The sequence below is a fragment of the Passer domesticus genome, chromosome Z (assembly GCF_036417665.1).
Source record: "Passer domesticus isolate bPasDom1 chromosome Z, bPasDom1.hap1, whole genome shotgun sequence".
Classification (NCBI taxonomy): Eukaryota; Metazoa; Chordata; class Aves; order Passeriformes; family Passeridae; genus Passer; species Passer domesticus.
The window spans coordinates 31436750-31462475 of record NC_087512.1 but is presented as its reverse complement, the minus strand read 5'-3'; positions in this window follow the sequence as shown (position 1 = coordinate 31462475).

The window sequence follows — 25726 nt, the reverse complement described above, 5'->3', positions numbered from 1 at the left end:
CACCTAACTTCAAAGGAAAAAAAAACCACCGTCATTTGGTGTATTTTGATTTCAAATAAATATTATTTATACTATGCAAATTTATAAACTCTGCAGTGAGTTCCCAAAGAAATGGTGAATGTGGAAGCTAAGCACCTATCCATCATATTTGAGAAGTTATGGCAGACTGGTGAGAGTCCCACTGGCTAGATGAAGGACAAATAAAACTCTTTCAAAAAGAGAAAAAAGAAAAACGCAGGATATTACAGGTCAGTCAGTGTCATCTCTGTGCCCATTAAGATCATGGGCCTCCTGGAAACTATGCTAAGACATAGAAAATAAGGAGACGGTTAGTGACAGTCAACATAACTTCACTAAGGGAAAATTGCATCTGAAAAATACAGTGATCTGTTGCAATGGAGATATGCTGCTGGTGAATAGAGAGGAGCCATTGATCCATCTATTTGGACTGATGCAAAGCATTCAACACTGTCCCAGAAGCCATAACTTGTCTTCAAATTTGAGAGACAGGAATTTGACCTGTGATTCAATTGGGGGACCATAGGAAGCAGCTGGCTGGAGTTGCAGTCAGCAGTTTGACCTTCAAGTGAAGAGTGACAAATGTCATTCCTCAGGAGTTGGTATTGGAAGTGGTTTGGTTTGACATCTTTGTTGGTAACATGGACAATGAGATTTAGTGCATCCTCAGCAAGTTTGTCAGTGACATCAAGATGTATGGTGTCTTTGATATGCAGGGATTCCATCCAGAGGAACCTTAACAGGCTTGAGAGGTAGGCCCATAGAATATGATAAAGTTCAACAAGGCCTAGTGCAAGGATGTCCACAAAGATGATCAGAGGGATGAAGTACCTCTCCTCTGAGGTAGGACTGCAGGAGTTCATGTTGTTTAGTCTGGAGAAGAAAGTTTCTGTGGAGATCTCATATCACATTCCAGTACCTGAAAGGGCCTTAAGAGAAAGTTGGAGATGGACATTTTACAAGGGCTGTAGTGATAGGACAGCAGGTAATGGTTTTCAACAGAAGACGGTAGATTTATATTAGGAACCAAACCATTCTGTGATTATATGATTATACAACAAATTGCTATAATGATTTAAAAAAAATCAGTGGTAAAAAATGATACTGTGGTAACAACTGCCAGGATATTAGGAGGTTAATCCATTCATAGTGAGTAAACATTGGCCCTCATCTGCTCTGAAAAAGAAAACCTTATAACACAACCTGAGGTGAGGAACAGAGTGATCTGGCCTTGGTGTCAGAAGTAATACAGCTGAGCTCACTTTTGGAGGTGGGGATAAGGATCTACATTCACAATTTACTATGCAGTTTGGGAACAGGGAATATAGCCCTCACATCCTTTCCAGATGGCACTGAAGGCTACAGCCTTTAATCAAAACAGTACGTGGAGACTGAATAGTGAATTTTGATGTTGCCAAGTTGTGTTCTCTTCATCCATGTAATGACTAGCAATGTAATCTTTGTGCCAATGAACAAATTCCAGCCAGCACAGGCAGTAGAAAAAGGACAACTTTCTTTCTCTCTAAGAATTCATTGAGTGTGTTGCTGAAAGAAAATTTGCTATAGAGAGACATATTTTTCAAAAAATATATGCCCTTTAAGATGTGAAAAATTGGAAAGTTCTCAATGCTAACACAAATGTTAATATAAACAAAAGCATGATTGAAATGGGACTGACAGGCTTTGCTTATCTTTTATTTATTTGACCAAAGCACAGACTTGGCATGTTATACTTGATAAAGATTTTACCAAATCTGTGTTTCTGTCTTCCTGAAGGTATAAAGATTTCTTTTTTCCTCCAAAATTATAGAATGACAAGCTCAAATGTGCTTGCAGACATCAGTTATCTAGTGTTCTTGAGTAATTTTGAAAATTGCAGTCAAATATTATTGTGCGTAAACATGTCTTACACAAAGAATGTCATTCATAGCTGCTGTAGACCACAGTAGGCTTAGTGAGAATGCTCTACTTTTGATATTAGATTTTGATCCAATTAAAATCAAAATAATCAAGTTGTTCAGTTTCTTAGGAAACTCTAAACCCACTGTGTTTTAGAAATAAAATATAATCCCCAGATTTTTAGAGGTTTTTTGACAAAATTGTAACTACATTTGTCTAATTCACTGGAGTTGTGCTTTCTTTCACTTCTGAATTAATTATTTTCAGATTTTAAAAGTCTGGAAACACTTCTACATTACATGGTGATTAGAACATAGGAGACTATGCAGTAAGTCAATAGTGTTTGTTTGGAGCTGTTCCACTTCCTTGAAATCTTACACACTGCAATAGTCATCCTGCTGAGTACCACAATTAGCTCTGCAGTAAGACTATACCACAAATGAACCAGCTAAATACACTTTCTTGCTCCTTTGGAAACAGAAAAAAATTAATACAAACTGGATATTTCAGAAAATATGCAGTTTGTTGACTGTAGCATTTTCCAAAGTGACATGAACCTACTGAATTTCTATTTCCTACACTGAAAATGAATAATCTTCACCAGGAAATATGTGGACAAAGAGAATTTTATTTGCTTTGCTCTTCCTATAAATGCCCAAAATCAATCACTCCTGTGAAATTTTTCTCCCTATAAAAATGTATTTTTTTTAATTGTGTTTCTCATTTACTTCAGGGCAACCAGAAATAAATATTAACCTAGACTGGATTAATTTGAACATATTTTTTACATTTTCCCCATTAAGTGCTGAAGAGAACTCTGGTTGCTCTATTTTACATATTTTACATTGTCTTTTTTACAGCTTAATCAGAGGATGCCAAATGCACTTGGAGCTCTGCTCTCTGGAATACAGACCACATGATGCGTAAGGCTTGGTCTTAGGTTTAGGACACTTCCACAATATTCTTAGATACATCATATGATTTGAAGTCTGATCTATATCTTTAGTTTTTGTAGTAACCTTTCTCCACTATCTTTCTTGCTTATTTCCTTTGTGATTTTGTGCTGGCTTTATGTAGGAGGTGTGTGGCTATGTGTACATGTTGTGTGTTTTCTTCTGCATGTTCCACTTCTGGTTTTGCACCTTTGTGATGTTTTGATAAAGAAGTGCTTTCATTCCAATTGATGTCTCTGAAATGTCTCAGTCATAGCTATCACGTTATATATAATAATGGCTAAATAACTGATAGTCTCTTTGCTACCACTTAAAAGTTCTTTCCATCAATTATAAGTTTAGAATGGCTTTTTTTTTTTTTTGGTCAACTGCATTTCTACTTTCTACCATGTTTAGGTACCTGTTTCTCAATGCTGATAGATACTCTTTTTCAGAACATACACTTGTTGACCTGACAGTACTTTGAAAATGTGATGTCCCATGCAGAATTAATGTAAAAATTACACAAAACATGTTTTTCTACAAAAAAAAAAAAATTGTAATTAGGACCTACTGATCATTTCAATATCTTTTTCCTTATTGTATACCTGTACAAAGCTATCCTCTACTTTTCTTTAAATGCATCTACTTTCTGAATATGAATACCATCCAAGACATGGGTTTTAAATGGAGTTGTTGTACTCCATTTATCCAGCAACCCATACCATACTTTATCAAGAATAAATTACACTCCTGTTAAACTTAGCTCTAAACAAGGTGTTACCATCCTATTAAAATCCAATAAAACAAATGCATCACATTATCACTTTTAGTGAACAGAAATTAAAAAAAAAAAACAAAAAAAAAACCAAAAAACAAAAAAAAAAACCAAAAAAAAACCCAAAAAAAAAAAAAAACACCCCCCCCCCCCCCAAAAAAAAAAAAACACACCAAAAAAAACAGCTGGAGAGGGAAAGTAGTTCAAAGCTGGAGAGGGTAAGTAGTTCAAAGCATGATAGCTACAAAAATGCCAGTGGAATGTGAGAGGAAAAAACCAACAAATAAACAATGTGGATAATACATGTGTTTATGAAACGACTTGCTCTTTGCCATCCTATTAAGAAGTTTGTATCACACTTTTGGCTGTTAATAAGAACTGAATAGAGGAAAAAATTTTACGATACATGCAAGGGGATCTGGACTAGCTTGCGAAGTTGTTCCATTAGAGCTTCATGAACTTCCACAAGTCTAAGTGCAAGGTGCTTCCTCGTGTTCAGACAATCCCTGTAACAAGTACAGACAGGGAGAGTACCTCATTGAGAGCAGTCTTGTGCAGAAGAACTTGGGAGTTCTCATGGATGAAATGCTGAAAATGAGCTGTCAATGTGCACTCACAGCCTGCAAGGACAACTATATCCTGGGCTGCATCAAAAGAAGTTTGGCCAGCAAGATGAGGAAGATGATTCTCCCTCTCTGTTGTAAGGTCCCACCTGAAGTACTGCATGTAGCCCTGGGGCTCCCAACATCAGAAGAATGTGGATTTGCTGGAGAGAGTCCAGATGATGCCCATGAACATGATCAGTGGGCTGAAGCAGTTTTCTTATGAAAATAGCTGAGAGAGCTATAGTTGTCCAGATTGTTGCAGATAAGGGTTTGGGGCTACCCTGCTGCAGCCTTCCAGTCATTAAAGAGGGCTTTTAAAAAGGAGGAAGAATATCTTTTTACACAGACCTATAGGAATAAGACAAGGAGGAATAGTTTTAAATTAGAAGAAGAGTGATTTAGATTGGATGTCAGGAAGAAATTTTTGTCCATAGGGCAGTGAGGCACAGGAATATGTTGCCCAGAGAGGTTGTGGGTGCCCCATTCCTGTAAGTCTTCAGGGTAAGGTTGGATGGAGCACTGAGAAATCTGATGTAGTGAGTGACATCCCTACCCTTGATGAGAGAGTTGAAACAAAATGATTTTTAAATTCTTTCTCACCCAAGTCATTCCACAATTCTGTGTTTCTTTATTAAATACATTTACTATCATAAAATTTAGAGAAGTTGCAGACTTTTTATCTAAGATCATATGGAAAAGCAAATAAAAAATGTGGGATTTTGTCAGTTATAGACACATTTTGTAAACATAAAAGAATTGGCTGGATTCATTTTTGCAGTGCACTGCTGATTAACATAAAACAAAATCATGAGGCTCAAGAAAATTATTTCACAGGAAAGGATGTGAGATCTCATATGAAGTGTGGACTTCCTCACTAAGCATTCTAAGGTGTTCTTTGCCACTTCCTTATACTTGAGTATTTTAACAAAAGAAGAAGTTTTACCGTATAATGGAACAAGAGTGCCCTTGAGAAAGAATCATGCAGTACTCTAGCTGAGCCAAAACCTGTCATTGCCTACACTACATTTTCAAAAATTCATAAAATTATAGCATTGTTAAAGTTGGAAAAGACTGCTATGAACACAGAGTCCAACCATTAGCCTACAAAATTCTATTAACCACCTCCCTGAACATGGCATCTACACTTCTTTTAAATACCTCCCAGTGTGGTGACTTATTCACGTCCCTGGGCAGTTTACTCCAATGCTTCACAACTGTTTCAATGAAGAAATTTTTCCTAATGTCCAAAAAAACCCCTCAAAATTATATGGTTAGATAGAGGACAGAAGAAGATAATATTAAACGGTGTGAGAATGGATTTAACATGATTTGTCTTCAATAGTATGGTTATTGCCTCAGCCACAATAAGTGACAATACTTCAAGCAGTCCTTGGTGAGCCTGGGGCTGTTATGTGCTGTTACATAGCTATAAATCTAAATTATTCTGGTTCAAATCAATGGGATCTATTAAGTTAATAATGATTTAAATATGAGAAATATCTGGCTTGCATACACTGCAATTACATGTTAAAAGAATCATAAACAATTAACAGAATTGTGATCCTCATGTTTTGTTCCTTTCCTGTTTTCAGCAAGTCAAACTTTGCACAAAATACATTATCAGAAAAAGAAAGTAAATATTTGCTGATTTTCAGAAAATCTTAAATTTTTTTTTTGCCGTTTCCATATTACAATGAGTTTTTGTGACAGAATCTTTACAGCATTTCACTAAAAGATGTAAACTATGTCCCTGAATATAATGCAGCTATAAGTCTAATTATCATGGGCAACTTACACAGAAAATTATCTCTTACTGAAACACCAAAAATTTTAAAATGGCACTGAAGAGAACCAGAACCCCAACATGTATTAAATCAATATAAAAAGCAATTTTTCTTTTAAAGTTAGCCTCTTTCAATCTCTTCACACTTTTTCCCCTTGGAAAATATACTGAGTCACTCTAAATCTCTTCTCTTTTAAATACAGCTGAGATCAAGACATGCCCTAGAAAGATATAAAAGCATATTTCTTTGCTTTAAAATAGTTCAAGGGTGCAGCGCAGGTGACATAAAGTTGATTATTATTATTTTGACTCTTTGGTTTCTCTTTTTTTCATATGATGGAACAAAAGGAAAATTTCAGAGAGACAGGACATTATTAGGTTTATGAAATGCAAAAAGTGAAGGACTTTTTAGAATAACAATATTTTTATTTAAAATATTCTAATTTTTTTTCTAGTATTGGATGTTTGTCATTTAAAATAATGTAATCTTGAAGAATTCCTTATAAATGTTAGGAAGTATTAAGTATAAATATTTCACCTTTTGAATCTATTAGAATCTATTTCTATAGAGAAAACACACAATAAAGTACAATTGAAATGAAAAGCCTGAGTGGTACATTATTTTCTAACACAAACATAACTTTCTTGCATGAAATGACACAAATTGGCTCAGTATGAAATCATCTGAAAGGACTGCACTCTCTCATATTACCCAGTCTATATAACTTCTGGTCCACAAATGTTGGCAAAGCCTCACAGTTCTTTAAACTAGATGAATTTGGTGGTGTCTACTATTCACTTATTTTGGAGGGAAGTAAGGATGTTGAGCTTCTTCCAAGGTATTCTTTTAAAATCTCTCATGGATAATAAAAGAGAGGCTATTTGTAAAAATATATTGTAAAAATTAACATATTTAGTATCATTAAATTAGAAGGAAAAAACCTACTACAATAATCTTAGTCCTGAATTCTTTGAGTATACATAATTGCAAGAAACATAAACACTTCTGTAAAAAATGGATTTCACTCACAATGCTTATGTGCAAACAGGGTCCAGGCACAAAGTGACTGTGCTATGAGTGACCTCATTTTGTTTTCCATGGCTTTTATTAATTAGCTCTTTAGGACCCAAAAGCAGTGTTTGTTAATATGGGTGTGATTTACAGCATCATTAATATACTTTATATTACAATCCTCAAATATTTTATGATGAACATGTCCTTTCTCATATAAGTGAAAACTTGAAAATTTCAAGACTAAGTCTTTAGAATAGTCTTTCTGACATGGCAGGTACCCAATGCTGTCTTTGCTGAAACATTTGGGAGTCCTGCCATAATGCACAATATAAGGGATTTAAAAAAAACAAAAAAATTGAGTGACCAGTATAAATTTACTTAGATAATCATATATGTACAATTGGCAAAAAGAGATCTTTAACAACTTTGCATTTTTGCAAGCTAATATAAACACCAAGCAATAGTGTTACTTCTTATTTATGAGCTATAGACTTGCTTCTGAAATGCAAATACACAATGATTATACCTGATGGAAAACTCTTACTGAAGCAGATCTGCAAAGCAGAGATTAAGAAACGTACAAGGGACTAATTATTACTTAAAAAAAAAAAAAAAGATTGTTGTGGGAGGAGCAAAATAATTTTTTATTGTTATTTTCTACCAACTTGCAGCATTTACAACTGTCATGAGGTGCTTTGTGGATCTTTGTTGTGGTTTAGGAATGGTGTTCCCTAGTTTAGTATTCGTACTGAAACCCTTCAAACCTTGTGCCCCTCACTCTGTATTCCCTTCCCTCTAGCTCTTACTTCTGCAGTGGGTTTGAGAGAGGGATTGAAGGCACAAAATGATTGTGCGTTGAGATAAGAAAATTTGACTGGGAACAGCAAAATAAAAAGAAAATTAATTGTTGTAATAGCAACAATACTAATAAAAAACAGACAAGAAAGAGGTGAATGTTTTTTCACACCCGATCATTCACCATGTGTAGCCCAACAATATCTAAACTGCCACCACATTACTTGACCTGGAAGGACCCTCTTCTGCAACCCCAAAAAAATTACATGAGGTAGTATGGAATGACCTCCAGGTCCTAGCCATGTCCCCTTCTGCCTCCTGCAAAAATTATTGGCCAGAACCAAGACAATTCTTCTATGTCTCCTAAAGGCTAAACATCCTTTTTCCTCCAAAAAGATGGTAATAGGCCAAGACTCCTTTATCTGCCTTTTAGTGAAGCATGTAGGAATCTGACATTTTTAAGCTTTGTTTCTCTTCATCATATATAACTGAAATTGAGCAACACATGAGAAGTGTCATAGTAAGTAGACAGACAGATACTAGGAATACACATACCTAATTTTCTAGGGAAACGAAGAATTTTGTGTAATACAACATATGTATTTGAATGTATTGGCTTAGCAAGCTGCTCTCTTATAATTGCATCTGGGGTTTTTTTATACATTCTTATAGAAATATGGTGGATGATGTTTTGGGAGTAAATGCTTCAATCCAGTCTGAATAAATGACCTGATGAGCTTACGTCATCATGTGTGGGTTTGAATACCCACTAGAAGGTCTCTTCACCAGCTCTTGCACAATAAACCGAGGATATCGGTGTTTCAGTGGAAGTGTAAAGAAGGAAAACTGATCTCAGAGAGAAAGGAGCTGTTATCCCCGACTGAAAGATGATATAAGAAAGTTCCCTATAGCAGCTAGTTAAAAGTATTCCTGACTGTGACTCATCCATTCACTCTTGCATCTGCTGTTCAAATATATTTCTACATTACATCTGAACTCTAACAGTACTTAAATGTTTTCCTTTACCCTGAGAACATTGATTTATTAATTTGCATATACAGAAAGTAGTGCCTTTGCTATCTTTTCAAAATATTGTTTCAAAAGAACATCACATTACTAGTGGTTTACAGGAAAGAAAGATGCTTAAGCCAGCCCTCTCCCACTGAACTCTCTGGATTTGCCTAAATTTTTACACTTCTAGCTGTGAAATCCATATAGATACAAAATTGTTGATTAAAATGAACACTAGGTACTCAATTATTACGTAAAAGTGAACACAAAAGAAAGCTAAGAACTACATCTTCTTTCAGAATTCTTATTTGAGTGGGTCATGCCATTATATATATATGTATATATATATATTTGTGATTCTGTACTGATGTATTTGCAAATCCATTCTGTGGTACACAACTAGATAAAATGCAGCATATTTACTAAAATGCCACTGTTTAAGAAAAGAAAAAACTCTGGTCTACAAATTACTTTCTAAATCTTATTGTACTAATAATAGTAAGACATAAGACAGACAGCTTCACAACAGATAAAGAGGTTAACTCTCAGAGTTCAAGTCTATTGCCTAACTTTGAAGCCTTTAAAGAAGGAAGAACTAATTACTAGCCAGGAGATTCAGGCTTGGTGATTGATTACTGGCACCAGAGCAGGACCCAATTTTACCAGCAGACTTGTTACATGCTAGGAGAAATCTACTCTCTGAGACTGTAAAGGCTGAGGGGGTTCAGTTCTTAGCCAGTGATACATATTCTCTGCAGATGCTGAAGTGTGGGGCAGAATGTGCCCATTTCTCTAACACAATTTACTTTCCTGATGGGCTTTGGGGGAAAAAACTACTTAATAAAAAGCAGGAATGAAAGCCAATGAGTAGATATCAGAAACAAAGACAGAGTAAAGGAAGGGGTAAATTTGTCTTTAACCTTTGCAAGAGTAGGAGGGTTATAGATGTTGACAAAAGCTGATAGTAACTGTCACCAGGCCAAATTGTTAATAAAGAAATAACTAGCTGGGTTGTATGATTTATTGATTTGAAATTCCCAGAGAACTTAATAAAATTATGGCCTAATTGAATGACCTCACTCATTGTCTTTTCTTCTGGTTCACTGATATTATATCTCATTAATTTCTCACATAAAGAGGAATATATTACATTTCATCACAACATTTAGCTGGAAAGCTTTCCAAAAAGTATTAATTCATGAGGGACTCTCTATGAAGAATGGAATGGTGACCATTTAAAAAATGCAGAAAAAAGTTTTGAAAAATCAATTTACAAAATAATGATAACAAAATACAAATACTACCTAAAATTGGACTTTTTTTCAAATGTAACCTAGGTTAATCTTTTGAGGAGTGCCAGTGTGGTTTTGATTATGACAAGACAACGAAAATCTTATTTTGCTTAGCTTTTCAGAAGATAACTGATATATTTTACTGTGTTGTGTCTGTTATGAATATTAGGCAGGAAATGCACATTTTAATCCTCCACCAATCTACCATCCACCTTAGCACCACAGGTTTCTTAGCCATGATTTCTCTATCTTTCAAAAAGCAAACTACAAATTTAATACCTTTTTTAAAAAATTCGAATTCAACAATAGTGTCTCCAATTTCACTTAGAAATTTTTAACAAAATACATACAGATAAAGATACACCTTACAACAAACCCAACAAATGATATTTTTCTTATCTCTACAATTTTCAAGGTGTTCCATTTTTCTTCTCTCTTTTTGTTTGTCGAAAGAAAAAAATATAGAGACAGGAATTTGGCATACAAGGATTTTTTTTCAAGAACTCAGGAGAAAAAAAGAGTGCATTTCATTTTAGTTTGGAAAATTTTCAGAAAATAAATGTACAAGAGTGAAACACTATAGTTCTCAATAGTTCTAAAGACTACTTTCCAATCTCTACAGTGTTGCTTATTCTGGAAGCACAAAACTAAGAATGATGCTAGTAGATGCTGCTGACCACTTTGCAATGCAATTTATCTGATGCATAGGAAAACTGGTAGCAAATTATTCCAAGTATGGTACCTTCAAAAGGTGCAACAGAAGCTTGGCAAGTCTGAATATTCAGCCTCAAATTTCTCTTCAGACAGAAGAGAATCTGAAATAACCACACCTCAAATAACTCCAAAAATTCCAGGGTTATAAAGCTATATACAAATTATTATAAAACAGCAAATACAATAGTGTTTAGGTTGGTTGTGCACCTCAGATGATGCCGTATTAATGTGAAATGATGACATAAAACATAAGCACAATTAATTAGAATCATCAAATCCTAGACTGGAAAAGATCATTGAGTCCAACTGTAAACCTAATGCTGCCAAGGTCACCACTAAACCATACTCCTACATGCCATATCTATGCATCTTTTAAATACTTTCTGGGACAACGATTCAACCACTTCCCTGGTTGCCTGTTCCAGTGCTTGACAAGCCTTTCAGTGAAAGAAGTTTTTCCAATATCCTATTTAAACCCTCCATCAGTGCAACTTTGAGACCATTTCCTCTTGTCCTGCTGCTTGTTACTTGGGAGTAGGGATTGACTTCCACACAACTCCCTTTCAGGTAGTTTTAGAGAGTAAGGTCTCCTCTGAGCCTCCTTTCCTCCAAGCTAAATAAAGGCATGTCCCTCAGCGGCTCCTCACAGGACTTGTGCTACAGGCCCTTCACCAGCTTTGTTGCCCTTCTCTGGGGACACTTCAGCACCTCAATGTCTTTGCTTTTGTGAAGGCCCTAAAAGTGAACACAAGATTCTAAGCGCAATCTCACCAGTGCCAAGGTCAGGGAGTGATTACAACCCTGGTCCTGCTGGCCACTATTGTTGATCCAGACCAGGATGCCTTTGATTTTCTTTCCCATGAGGCCACACACTGGCTCAGCAAGCCCATGTCCTTTTACACTAGGCACCTTCTAGCCAATCTGTCCCAGGCCTGTAGTGCTGCATGGGGTTCTTGTAACCCAGGGGAAAGACCTGGCACTTGCCTTACTGAATCTCACACCCTGGGGCTCAGCCTGTCAATCCAGATGGTGCAAATCCCACTGCAGGGCTTTTCTACCGACAAAAAGATGAACATTGTTGCCTAAGTTGGTATTATCAATGACTGAGTGTGCCCTTGATCCCCTTGCCAGGTTGTTGATAAAGGTATTTAACAGCACCGCCCTCAGTACTGAGCCTGAGGAGCACCAGTGTCCTGCCACCATCTGGATGTATCTCATTCTCCACCACTCTCTGGGCCCACCCATCCAATCAGTTTTTTACCCAGTGCACCAGTCTAAGCTGTGAGCAGTTTCTTCAGGAGTCTACTGTTGTAAATGCTGTGAAAGGCTTTGCTAAAATCCAGGTAGGCTATATCTGGAGTCCTTCCTTCATCTACTAAGTGGGTCCCCTACTCATAGAAGAATATCAGTCATAGAATCAATCATACAACAGTCTGGATTGGCAGGAATCTTAAAGATCATCTAGTTCCTTCCCTTGTCATAGAAGGACATCAGGTTATTCATATCAAATTTGTAGAAAAATGCAAAGTATTGGAAAAAAAATCTATAGTCACAGAGACATCCCAGATAGCTCCCACTGAATTGTTTCAAAATAATCTTTAGAATCCAAGTATGCTCAGATTCAACAGTGGCAGGATTACATTCTGCAAATTTATAAACTTACAGATTCTATCTGTTCTGAAGGCAGAAGTAGTTTATTTGGTCAAATGTAACACTTTTCTTTTCTTTTCTTTTCTTTTCTTTTCTTTTCTTTTCTTTTCTTTTCTTTTCTTTTCTTTTCTTTTCTTTTCTTTTCTTTTCTTTTCTTTTCTTTTCTTTTCTTTTCTTTTCTTTTCTTTTCCTTTCCTTTCCTTTCCTTTCCTTTCCTTCCTTTCCTTTCCTTTCCTTTCCTTTCCTTTCCTTTCCTTTCCCTTTCCTTTCCTTCTTTCCTTTCCTTTCCTTTCCTTTCCTTTCCTTTCCTTTCCTTTCCTTTCCTTTCCTTTCCTTTCCTTTCCTTTCCTTTCCTTTCCTTTCCTTTCCTTTCCTTTCCTTTCCTTTCCTTTCCTTTCCTTTCCTTTCCTTTCCTCTTTTCTTTTCTTTTCTTTTCTTTTCTTTTCTTTTCTTTTCTTTTCTTTTCTTTTCTTTTCTTTTCTTTTCTTTTCTTTTCTTTTCCTTTTCTTTTCTTTTCTTTTCTTTTCTTTTCTTTTCTTTTCTTTTCTTTTCTTTTCTTTTTTGTTTTTTGGATTTTTTTTATCTCTCTGACAAAATGGAATGATCTCTCACATACTTCACAACTATGATCTGATTTTGCAAAACCATTTTGACTAAATAGCTTTACAATACAGACATTTTATCAAAGAGTCAGCTAGACTGGAAAAGACATTTGAGGTAATTGAATCCAACCTATGACATCACCTTGTCAACTACACCACAGCACTAAAATGCCATATGCAGTCTTTTCTAAAACATCTTCTGGGACTGCGACTCTGCCACCTCCCTGGGCAATGCTCAATCACCCTTTCTGTTAATAACTTCTTTCTAATGTCCAGTATAAACCTCCCCTTATGCAGTTTAAGACTCTATCCTTTTGTCCTGTCAGTGATTGCCTATGAGAAGAAACCACCCCCCATCTGGCTACATCCTCCTTTCAGGCAGTTGTAGAGAGCAATAAGGCACCCCAAGCCTTCTCTTCTCCAAGCTAAACAACCCCAGCTCCCTCAACCACTGCTCACAGGACTTGTGATCCAGCCCCTTCTCCACCATTGTTGCTCTTCTTTTTACACATCAACGCCTCAACATTCTTCCTCAACTCGGGGATCCAGCAGTGGACACAGCACTTGAGGTGCTGAGTACAGGGGCTCAATCCCTGTTCTGGCCCTGCTGGCCACATTATTGCTGGTGCAGGCCAGGATGCCATTGGCCTTCTCAGCCACCTGGGCACTGCTGGCTCATGTTCAGCTGCTGTCAGTCACTACCTGCAGGGCCCTTTCTGCCTGGCCACTGTCCAGCCACTCTGTCCGAGCCTGTAGTGCCTGATGTATTATCCCTGTGGCCATGTCATCCATGCAAGATAGGAATAATAGAGTGATCTGGAATAGCATCCCTAACTATTTTCCAGAAAATGTAGATTTAAAACCGGTTTAGTTGTCAGTAGTGAAAAAAAAAAGTCTGAAAACTCAGGTTAGAATTTATTAAGAAAATTAGTTTTCATCATATTATGTCTTAAAAGGAAGGTTTACACTTAAAGCGTCTTAATACTTTTAGTAGCAGTTAGAAGACAAAAAAAAGTTTCAGAAAACAAAATCCTGTAAAATGACCTGAGGTCTTTAACTAAGAAAATGAAATTAGGTTGGTAGCCAAAGAACAGGGGAGAGTATTCCACTTGCTTCACCAATCTCCATGTGGTTAAGCAGCTTGGTTGCACATTTGTATTTCGATAGATATGCTACTACTGCCAGTGTCATTAAGGAAATTGTGGCTATCATTGCTGATATATCCATGCTAGTGTTTCAAGGTGATACCAGTAGTTATTTTTAAACCATTTCACTCTGTTTAATCTCTTCAAGAATATTTTACTGTCTTGTTAGCTACATTTGCATCAATATAAGTTACATATCAAGTATTTGAAATTTTTCTTAATTTTCATTATTTCATTAGGAATATAGACTTTGTTATGTTAGAACAGACCAGAAGCATACCTGGCCCATTTTTTCTCAAATAGAAGTTCTGACTGGCTACTAATAAATTTCACATTGTAAAATAGACTGAAAAATGTAAAAAAAGGTCCCAACCTAGAATATTTTTACCACTCACATTCATTAAAAAATAGGTCCTTGCCCCAGAGGATGCTTACTGAAAATGCTGTTTCTAAGTCTTAAAATATTAAATCCATTTTATCTCATTCACTGTGGACTGTTTTGAAATATACGTCACCTCCACTTGCAGAAAAACTCTTTCACTTTAAATCTACTTGAACAGAATTGGAATAAACTCATTCCTACTGTTACATAATTGACATAATTCTTCAATATTTTACTTTTAGGTGTCTAACATTTACAAATATCTATATTTTAAAAATTTTTACACTTAGAAGATGAAAAGTCTTTTATCAGTTTCACAACACTACATAAGAAAAGTATCTGAGAACTGTAGTATATGAGGTATATGAGGAACTGAGGTATATGAAGTCTGTGTAATCTGGATGCTGTAGCTTATCCACAGGCAAGCTGTAAGTCAGTATTTTATTATCAATATATACTTAAAAATTCTGTTCAGAAATTTATGGGGTAATGCGCACACAGACAGACATATGTGTGTGGTTACCTGTATGCATTAAAAATAATTTTTTTGTTTGTGTATCTGAGTTTATTTATAAATAAAGTTTGCATTTTAAGCTAAACCAAAATTTGAAAACATATTTCTTTTAGTCACATTGTAATATAATCTTTGTGGTATTTATGTAATCACAAATATTCCTGCCTGCAGCTCTGCTTGATGAAATTTTGTGACTGACATAAATCTTGTTCAAGAGTTGTTGACATGTTACAGAACATATTTGCAAAAATGAAGAGTATCTTTTGTAAGGTACTTTGTAATTAGGTGTTGGAACTAAATGGAGGAGTTGTAGAATAAGCAAAAAAAATGAAATTATTAAAAATTTTGATAAATTTGAAAAATAGGAGAATATAGGTTATAGTTGCTGTAACTTAGATCATTTGCTCTTCATAGAACTTAAATTATTAATTGCAAGACATGCAAGTGTTTTTTTTCTTAAAGAAATAGTTTAATGACTGTGTAGGAGGAGTTTTTAAAGGTTTATGATTTACATTTATTGTTGTTCTTTCTTCCTTTTTTCTTCCTATTCATCTTTATTTCATTTTATTTGTTGTAGTTCCCTGACAGGGAGATCAACCACCAATCTGTGTTTTCTTAGTTTTTTTGCTTATTTTCCACCAGTATTTTACTAGTATGTGCGTAACTAACACATTAAGGTTGAAAATACATGTGTGCATTACTGAATTACAATGTGCATATATTGTACAGCAAATGTAAATACATATAAAATCATGCATGTACAAGCATATTATATACATTTTGCAAGGATGCACAAACAAAAACTGCAACTTGAGGTACATAACATAAATAGTAAATATGCTAAATTAAATGCATATAGTTTAATCCACATAAAAATATATGAAAGAGCAGATAATTGCCCAAAGACTGGTAACATTTTTATACTATTTCCAGGGTGTATTGCAAATAAATGCTCTTAAAAAACACCTCACCAGTAACTGAGGGAAACATGTCATACTATCCAGACAGAGCCATAACTTAATATTTTCACCAAAACCTACCCATTCCTATCTAATTCCAAGTTGATGCAAAGCCTATATACTATAAATATCAGGCAGTTGCATCTCATTTTCCAACAGTCATCATACCAAACCCTTGATGGATAACTAAGGCACTAATCAATATCTGATTGTAAGTGATTTTATACCGTTTTCTCCTGTTGTTGCTATTGTCATTGTAAATGAATATAACAAGCAAGATTCAGAAAATGTCAGTACTGAGTCTATGAAAACATCAGGGAAATAAGACCACATTCTCTACGTTCTCTAAAAAAAGAGCAGCAGTGACATCTACTTCTTTGTACCTTGAAATCAATTATTTCTATGAGTGTTACTGTCAGTAATTAAATTGTATTTGAAATGAAGACAAACTGAGGATCAAGCGTATCAATAGATTTCCTTGACCTGCCACTGTAGAGCTGAAACATGTGAATATCTTTCTAAGGTGTTCATTTAATCAGCATATTTAGCATTTTGATTTTTAATCATCTTCTGACTCAAGCATCTTTACTGCTTCTCTACAGTAGTGATGTTTCATCTAACAATGAAGTCACAATATTGGAAGGTGTAGTTTTGTCATGTCTGTAAAATCTGTTATTTACTAAGATTTCCTCAAAGCTGTGAAGATAGGTGACCCTCTGTCAGTGGTTAGGATATGGATGTTCTGTAGACAATAACATTTACCTCTCAGTTCTTGAACATAAGTATCAGACAGAAATTGAAATTGTTCTCTATATTTATAATTGTCTCTAACACAGGGTATTCTTTTCATTTGATCTGTGCAATATAACTTTAGTCTTCCAATCTACTTATTCCTTTGTCGTCCATGTATGAAGTTTGGCCAATGTCTAAAGATCAATGCCTTGGAAAAGATCCAGAAGAAAGAGAAGGGTTGTAGAGATCACAGTCTGTTTGAACTCTTTATGTTTTCTGTGAGTCTAGGAAGGAAGAGTGCACAAAACAGAAAGCAGGAAAATTCTGGTCAGATTGTAATACCCATCTGAAAATCCTTTATATGCCTAAATAATGACAATCTTTATAGTATCCCCACATGTGGTCCCCTCTGCCTTGTAGCTGCAAAACTGCCAACAATCTGTCTGTGGATCATTGGCTGCAAAACCTACATTTGTGAGCCTCCTGTGGTTCATGGGAGCATATGCAAAAGCAAGCAGCTGGGCTGGCAGCAAAACATCTGTGTTCTCAAATTCTCTTCCAGAAGCCTCCTACCAAAATAGGTTTCTGGAAATTTGTCTCATGACACCTGGAAGTGAATTATACCCATGGAAATTGTAGTGCCTGGACTCTTCTAAGAGTGACATAGTATCTTATTGAGGCATTTATTACACATGTATTTAATGCAAATAGATTGCCCATGAATTAAAGCAAATTTGGGGTTCAGAGCTGAGTGAAACCTCACTATAAGGAAACATTTTATTCTTGGCTATGCCTTCAACAGTTGTCTTCATATGAAAACTCTTAGTTTCAAGCCACGCCACTCAGTGTCTCACATTCTCATTTGATGTCACTGGACAAATGGGGAGGACTTCTGGTTCCCCCACATTCTGGAACTAAATTATAGACTAGAGTGCAATGGAGACATAAGGCTGTGTTTCTGTTGGCTGCATCTGTCATCTGTGAGAATTAGTGTTTGTTTGGGACCTGAGTAAAATACCTTTCTTCCTTTCTGTGAAGCCTTTGGAATTCATACTGCAATTTCAGGACTTCTTTCATGACCTTCTTAGTGTGGGAGAAAAATTTTGTGCATTTATATAAATTTCTGCCCATGGAAGCCTGGCTGAATCATATCTCAACTACTCTCTGATAATAATAATATGAAAACTGCTATAAAAGAAAGCTACCTATATGTTTACATTTTCACAGTCAATTATTTTATTCTGCTGTTCTTGTCTTTTGATTTGGCAGAATTTCAAAATCTTTCTAACACAAGAAAACAGAATGCTGATTATTAAAGAGAACTACAGAGAAAAAAGGCATATAATTGTAAACATTATTGTCATCTCTGTCTTCTCTGTGCAGATTAAAAAGTGGGGTTTGTGGCTTGATCTCATTTGACTTTCAGTGTTTAGTATGCTAGAGCTAATATTAAGGATATAAAGAAACCTGTACAAATGTGCAAAATTTGTAAGTATTTAAAAATATTTGGATGCAGCTTTATGTCTATGTTTTGAAATCTTTAAATCATTTTTTTTACAACTTCTACTGCATATGAACTCTTTCAAAAAATCAAATTTAAGTTTATAATTTATATAATTATTGAATTAATTATATATTTAATTTTTATATGTATAGATATATGCCTATATATATGTATATGCATATATCATCCTTTATCCCCCTCTTGCAGTGTCAGCAATGTTTTCAGTGTCACCCTCTGTATCTACACATGCTCTTTCCTTTTAAGACAAACTCATAGCAGAAATAGGAACTTCCAAAGAGGAAAGTTGCTGAGGAATCTCTATCTCTCCAGAGCAAGTGGATTAGAAATAATGCAATATGCAAGGGAATAACAGCAGTTTTGAGATTCAGTTCTAGACAGCCTTACTTCTTTTACCTTAGGGAATTCTTTTACCTTGGTGCAGAACATCCAAGTTGCATGGAAAATTTAATCTTGCCAAGCGCCTTTTAGGGCTTGGGACTCAAGTCATCCTCAGAACAGCACTTCACCCACTCAGCTTCCTTTAGATTTTTCCCAGGGTAATTTTAAAGACTGTGTGGGAAGGAGGATGGCAGAAAGGAGGAGGTTATAGACCATTTTAATCAATGAGCTGTGGCTCAGAGGTGACAAGGAAGAGCTTGTTAGATCCTGTTCCAGGGCTGCCTTCCTAGAAAGCAGAGTCAAGATGAAAAATTATTTAGCAGTAGAGAAATTGCTAGGAAACAGGCAGGGTTTTGAGGGCAGCTTGGACAGATGTTCTGTCTTACACTTATGCTTCCAAATGTGTTTAAAACTGTTTAGAGCTGGCAGACAAGAATGACAGGCAACATCATTTTTTTCATCTGGATTCATGCTGAGAGATTTATAAAAGTACCAGTTACATCCTTTATTTAATTTCTTCTTTTATTCTTTAATTTTTTTCCTGTTTCTGCTATTTTGTTTTTCTTTGACAACATACTGTTCATAAAACTTCATGAAAACAAATCTGCTGTCACACTGTGTTCAGGATACTGCAGCTGTTTTCCAGGAAATTTTGGAGCTCTTAGAGCTCCAATGGCTTAAGAATGATACACCTATTAAACATATTTAGTAAAGCTAGAGATCTCACCATCAGAAAGCTGAAGAGAAATGATCTGTAGTACTGCTAAGTGGCACAAAGTTCCCAAGGTCTGAGTTCTACTTCTCTACAGTGGCTTTTATTGGACTATGCTCTCAAGGGAAGTTTTCCCTCATTCTGTTTTGTGCCTGGCTCTACTAAGAAAGAAAGATGTGTAAATGTTATTTACCAACAACTAAGACAAAGGTATATTTGGAGAAAGAAAATAAAGGATTGTCTTTAGTAGTTGTGACTTCTCAAGAGAAAGATTGCTGACTTGTGAGGTTTTTTAGGTCATGAGGCTGGTTTGCTGTAGGATCATATTATAAAATGTATGTTCTCTTCTCCTCCAAAACTCAAGGCCACCTTTAAATAAAAAAATATTTCTATTTACTCAGTAGTCTTTGTTTGAAGTGGAATTTTTGATGATCCTTTTATCAGTAATCAACTTTTCTAACCAGATCACACAAAAGCACATATCACTGATGCCAGCTTCTAAAAAGCTGCTGAATAAAAAGTGTTGGGAATGAGAAATATCTTCTATTCTGTCTATATGCAAAATTATTTGCATTGTGCAAGTGTTACTAAATAATGTTATAAAGATATAATGCAAAGTAAATTTCTACCTTGCCATTAGCAACAGGAAGTTTAAAAGTTTATGACCATACACGAATTAACCTTAACTTTGTTTTCAAGTTTTTACATCACTTTTTTAAATGCTCATTCTATTTATTGATTTTGATTCATTTGTCTCTAAGTTGCTTTGTTTTTTTCTTCTTTTTCACATGCTTTTGTTAAGGTCTCTGTTTCTACCTCATGTACTTGTCTTTCCTTGCCTTTTCTCCTCTTCCCTGCTGAATTTTCTTTCAATGCCCTTTACTCAATATTAAGAAAACTAATGATCATTCACTTTTTATGAAGTAATCCAGACTTTGATTTATATTACTTTAGATAATTTCTTGCAAAGTTACTAAGAGTTGATATACCAGTATGGAGCACAGTAGATCTCACTTACCTGTTCAGGAAAGTTAACAAACAAGTGAGTTTAACACCACCCTGAAACACATTTCAGAATATTTTAAGAATAAACTTTTATCTCCTCATTTCATTGTACTGCAATGAACAATTTTAAATTAAATAATAGAGATGAAGAAATGGCGTCCTAGTGTCTCACTTGGACAGCCTGCACTATTTCAGCCATGAAAAGTTGGGGTATCACATTGTTGTGGCTAGTGGGACGTAGCAAGAGCCATTGGACTTCCATTCTGCTCTTGATTCTGACCAATTTCCTTTTACAAACTGTGGTGGATTAGTCAGTCCCTGTTTCCACATGCTTCTTTCCTTTTTTTTTTTTTTTTTTTTTTTTTTTTTTTTTTTTTTTTTTTTTTTTTTTTTTACTGCTAAATCCTATGCCTAGAATACAATTGTTGTGAATTACTCTATTATAAATGCAATAGCATAGAAAGCCACAGCAGGTCAATTTTCAGTACAATTATAGTGAGTTAGGGGCACACCTTATAATATTTTTGGGGGTTGTGCATCTTGTGGATTATGAGTCATACAATGCTGACAAAAAAATTAACAAAGAAATCCATTATTGAATTTTTTAATAATTATTTTATTTACAAAACAGTTAACCTAAGAACACTATAGTATTTAAGGGAAAATTAACTGATAATGTTTTTTTCTGCGCAAGAATGTTAACAGTAAGCTTCAGCACCTGCTGCAAAGAGTTTGATCACACACACAGAATTGAAGGTCTCTAGGACATAGTTTATTGATGTTATATATAAGTTGTATTCTGTAATGTTAATTTTTAGAGAACCATCTTATTTAATAGTATGTATATCAAGTGCAAGGGTTACAGACAATAGCACCTGACTCCATATTTTATGATAGCATATAAAAAATCCTCAAAAACAAAACATCCAAAACCCCATGCTCACAGAAATATAGGTTACAAAATAAGCCTCTCATTTATTGGAGCTCATATTATTATTCAGATCAATATTCCACTATTGGTTAGCATGAAATGTGCGTGCAACTCTTACAGCAAAAGTAAGAAGTACTGTGCATAAAAGATGCACCAATGTGCCTTCTCAGAAACTGACCCCACTTTTTATTCTTTCTTGACAAATTTATTTCACCTTCCTTTTGTAATGGAGTGTTTTGCTGAGACTTTTTTCTCCCCTTTTCTTTTTCCCAGTATCATCACTAAAAAGCAGGAAATACAGTTAAAATTGAAACCTTTTATAGTTTCTCAGTGGACAAAAATGCATACCCAAGTATTGTGTAAGACGAAAGTTTTAAATTAAAAGTTGTACTGTTAGTGTCTTTAATTGTATTTGCAAAAACAGGATGGAGTTTCAATAAAAACTTCCTCAGCATTTTGCCAAAATGAAATTTTCTTGCTATATTTTTGTTTATTTCAAAATTTCAGTTAATATAAGACTTTTTGTTTTCAAATACTTTTTATCAGAGTACTTCTGTGAGGTAGCAATTTATTTGGAAATCTTTATTTTAGTAACTAAATTATGTCTAATTATATATGAGTATCAGTTTTGCTTCTTTTTTGGCACAAGTTACAACCACACCTCTCTTGAAATAAAGGCATTTGCCAAAATAGGGAGACAATTACAGCTTTGTATTTATTTCTGTGTTAAATGTGTGAGGTCTTCAGGTGGAAATGAAAACCTGGAAACATATCTGTATTTTTCATGCAAGGAATAAGGCATGCCCATTTAATGGACTACTTGAACTAGTTCACTGAAGCAGCATCTGCCTCTGTAGTAAGCAGCTCTTTCATTCTGATGTGACTAATATCACATCTAGTTGGTTTTGACTTTCCAGATTGAATAAAAAGATTCTGAGACATTTCTGTGTGGAAAAACAACTTGCAGTAGGATTTGCACAGAGATGAAACTCTAAACCTATGTGCCCCAGGTGCCCTAAGTACTTGTTAAAATCTGAAGCTTCCCAACTTGCCCTCCTGTCTACTTTGTGAAAGTTCATTATTAATAACACGCCATAAATCATGCCAGATTTCAGACAGCTGGGGTTTCTTTTAATGTGGACAATATTGTGCATAAGTTATAAACACATTTAACTGAGGTAAAAACATTGCACTTCCTTAGCACTTCCTATTAATGATATAGTTTGCTATCAATTGCTGGTTCTTGAGCAAAGTTCACTAACAGTAATGTCTTGTAATCTGAATATAGTTAATTTACATTTAGAAAAATTTTCCATAAAACATTAATAGTTTTTCTTAATATTAATCTCTTAAAACTACTGTAAGAGAATAACATTGGAAAGACTGTTAAATGCTAAGAAATATGAAGAAAAGAAATATTATGCATATAATTAGTCATCTGAAAATATGAATATATGTAAAAGCAATAAAATAATATATAAACTGAAAAATTGATAAACAGAATTGTAGCAATTGGCTAATTCAGAAGTTCTAGTACTTGAGTTATTTCTATCTGTTTACAGTAAAATCTAGATTTTCCATCATGAATAAAATCTTAAGCTAAAAGGTCTATGTGTCCTAGAGTTCAAAATTGGGAAATTCCATTTCCAGCTTAAAAATGCTTTTTGATTTCTGGAGTACAGCTGTTGTGCTTGTGACAAATACATTTTGCTACAGCTGGACAACCCAGTGCTTCTTTCCTAGACAAACATCAACAAAGCTCTTAAATGGGGTATTCTTTTGACTAAGACAAATTTCACCCACCAGAAAAAAAAGAAAGGAGTCCTTGGTTTAAATCTTTCCTACACGCTTGAAATGTTGAAATAAAAACTGAAAGAAAATTCTTTTGAAAATCTAGGAGGTCTGGTTAATTTTTGTATGCTTGTTTTTCCTTCTGCAAAACAGAATTGATCTGTCTTTACCACAAAGAATTAAAAATTTTGAATCTAGTAACAACTCAGAGAACGGATACCACAGAAAATATCAACAAAAAAAAGTGAATAGGCCCCTGCAATAAAATAAATAACAAACAACTTCCATTTGGAGGATGACTTCTTTCTAGAAGGTTTTTATTAGGTTTAAACTTTATTTATCTCTGGCCTTTCTGGCTTTTTTTATTTAATATAAGCACAAACCCCTTATTTTCTTCTGGGAAAATAACCTAAGTAAATACGTTCCCTTGGAAAGTTGGCACTACTAATGTATCGGAGATAATTTACATTAATTGATTGATTGTAGGTGCTGAACAAAACATTTCATTTTAAATATGATGCATGGTGTTAAAAGATAGGCCTGTCAGATCAAGAATTCTCCAGTTGAGGTAATTATCTTTCAGTGTTAATTGTCTTTAAATTTCTTATTCACACAAACAAAAGGTAAACTCCCAGTATGAATATTTTTCCTGAATCACTTCAAAACATTATTGCTAAAAAGCTTTTATAAAATTATGCATATTGCAGAGAAAATACACATTCTTTTGTTGAGTGACAAAACATACTTCAAAACAAATAAATTACATTAATCAGTGTACTTCATATTTAAAAGTATTTGTGCGCAGTATTTTAGTACAGAAACTAAGAACATACTTTCAAGTGTTTTGAAGGTAGTGACAGGGAAAAATAAGTTAGCGTGCTAAAACAATACTCCATCCTAAAATAAGGACTAGACCATTTTCATGTCTGTGAGTAAATGTTTTTCATTTGCATTGCAAATTGAAACAAGACACTTAATGTATGCAGTGGAGAATGAATGAGAAAGGATGAGAAAATTCCAGGCTAATGGAGGTTTCAGCACTCCGGAGATAAAACAGTTATGAAAGATAGTGCCAGAGTGATTGCTGTTAGTCACATCACTGCAGTTCTTTGTATATTAAGCCTTAAGTGGTAGAAAATGTAAAGATTGGCTTTTCTGATGAAAGTACAGAAATGGTCAACTTCTGATTCCCAGAGGAAACATGCAATAGATTAGAGATGTTGATATTCTGTAGAATCTGTTCGCTTGCTAATTATTTCTTGATGAGACTTCTTGCAAATTTGGTTTCTGCAGGTGACACATGACATTGGCAACCTATAGCAATTTAATTAATTGTTGTTTCTTTATACGCTCCAAAGCTATAACAGAGGATCTCACTGTGCTGCTGAAGTCAATGCATGATGTATAGTACTTTAATTTGTGAAAAAGTGGAACTGGGAAAACTCGCATCCTGACTCAGCTTATTTGTATGACTACATTTAAGGATAAGAATCAAAGCTTTTTTCATAAAACTATGCACCTTGAGAGCACTGGAAAAGGTCTATGTACATTCAAGCTTTTCACAAACTTCAGTGCAGATCACTGAACCTGCAGTAATAAATATGTACTTGTGACAATAAGTATATTCATGTGGGTCATAAAAGGAGCAGTATCAAAGCTGAAGTAGAGATTGCAGAAATATTTGATGCCATTTACATGACAGAATAATAAACAAGAAAAAAAGAAGAAACAAATAAATGCTTTTATTGTAGTGAAAGTAAAATATTTGCTGATGTTCAGGAAGCAAGGACTTAAACTGGACAAGAGAACAAAAAACTACACTCATGAAATTGAAATAGACCAAACCACTTATATCCTCTTTACAAAACTCTTTCCTCTATGGCATATCTATATGAAAGAACCAAATGGGCCCTGCCAGGAAGGAAAATTTTGAATTCTACCATATCTTTTTAGCAGTAGAATATTATGTCTGTACTTTGGCCACAGTCAAATTAGGTTTAAAGATACTGTAGATAAAATATTAAATATACTTGCACAAACACAAGAAAAACTTCTTCAAGAGTAGTAAATGAATTGTGCTAAAGAGACCACCTTTGAGCACAATGTGCATTTTCCATTCTGCATTAGAGATGAGCAGATGCTGCAGCAGAAATAACACTATAATGTGAGCCTTTCTGTTTTTTGATATTTTGCTTGTCTTGAATTTGTTTAAAGATACTCCTCAAAGTAGACTTAAAATTTCTGGAAAAGGAAAGTATTTTGGAAGGACCTAATTTTTTTTTTTTTTTTTTTTTTTTTTTTTTTTTTTTTTTTTTTTTTTTTTTTTGCAAATAGATTAAAAAAAAGTTATATTTTGTATCACTTCAAAAAATCACAGAATCACAGGGTCACAGAATCACTTAGGTTGGAAAAGACCTTTGAGGGCAGGAAGGCTGAATTTTGACTGATCACCACCTTTTCAACTATACTATAGAATTAAGTGATGCATCCAGTCATTTAGTGAATATTGGTGACAGAGGGATGGAGCCATGTGAGCATGGATCAGAAGTTAATTTTAT